Consider the following 1,426-nt stretch of genomic DNA (forward strand, 5'->3'; position numbering starts at 1 on the left):
CCCCCCCCGGCCCGAGCGGCAGCGCCGTCCGTCCGGGGCTCGGAGGCGCCGGGCAGGTCTGACAGCCGACAGCGGCCGGGCTCCCGCCGGAGGGATTCAAGTGTCCGCACAAGGAAAAATAAAAAAATACCCCGAGTGCCCCGGTCCCGGAGCCACGGCRGAAAGCAACACCAAGTCGCCCGGCCGCCCTGGAAAAACGCGCCTCGGCTCAACCCGGGATTTACAGAGAAAGTTAAGAAGAGACTTAAAAAATACGCTAGAGTATGTACAGCCGCTGCGGCAATCCGGCGGGAAGCAGGTCGCCATCCTGCACCCCACGCCGAGCCCCGCTTGTCCCCCGCCGGCCGTTTGCCGCCCCCGAAGTCACCGAACCGGGGGCAGAGCCGTCCCCCGGGGCGGCGGGGACACGGCGCGGGCGGCCATCCCCAGCCCGCGCGCCATTGGCACGCGCCGGCCCCGGTGCTGACGGCCGCCCCGGGGGCCGAGCCGGATTTTGCTTGGATTTGTGGGATTTTTTCCTAAAAAAAAAGAAAAGAAAGAAAAAAGCCACTTTCACGTCACCGCTGAAGTCGCTCGTCTCYGGCTCCGGGCACCAGGGGAGGGCAGCAGCCGACGGGAAGCGCCAATGTCCGTCAAAAGCAGGCGGCTCTAAATCGCTTAGGAAATGACAGCGAAACCCCAAAAAAAAGCGGCGCCGCGGCCCTCGGCTCCTCCTTTCCTGGAAAAACCACGGGCACACGCAAAAAAAAAATAACCCCCCCGCGGCTCCGGGGGGGCGGCGAGGCCGGGGAAACGGGCGCAGCGACGAGGAGCCCTCGGAGGGCAAAAGTCCTCCGGCCGCCGCCGCCGCCGCCGCCGCTCGCTCCTCGCCGAAAGGGGTGAAAAACCAGGGAGCTTGCGCGGCCCTTCCGGAAAAGTAGAGCTGGTCAAAACGGGGCGCCCGGCGCTGTCTTCTCGGGGAGGGAGGGGGGGGGGAAAAATATGCGGTTTCATCAGCTCGGCCCCGGCTCGCCGCAGGACCCCAAGCGGGCAGCGCTAGCGACTGCTCCAAAGAACAGAACCGTGTGACGACTTTGACAAAATAAGTTTATTTCGGTGCGCCTCTTTTCTGCTGAAACCTCACATTTTTTTGTGAAAGAGGAGAAAAAAAGAAAAAAGAAAGAAAGGGCCAAAGAAGCAGTTCGCTCYGCCGGCTCCCCGAGGCGATCGAGGGGCTCTTTTGACCAGCTTTACTCGGCCGCTGCCGCCGCCGCCGCCGGTGCCTCCCGCCCTCGGSCCGGCATGCGGCCGGAGAGGCGGCGAGGGAGCCGCCGGCACCGCCGGGCCCGTTCGGCCCTCGAGCCGGGCTTCTCTTTGAAATGCTTGCAGCTTCTACGCGAGGGGCTTGGGGTTTTTTTTTTCCTGTTGTTTCAGCCTTTTTTCTTTC

Source organism: Apteryx rowi, unplaced genomic scaffold (genome assembly GCF_003343035.1).
Source record: "Apteryx rowi isolate R43461 unplaced genomic scaffold, aptRow1 scaffold_27, whole genome shotgun sequence".
NCBI lineage: Eukaryota > Metazoa > Chordata > Aves > Apterygiformes > Apterygidae > Apteryx > Apteryx rowi.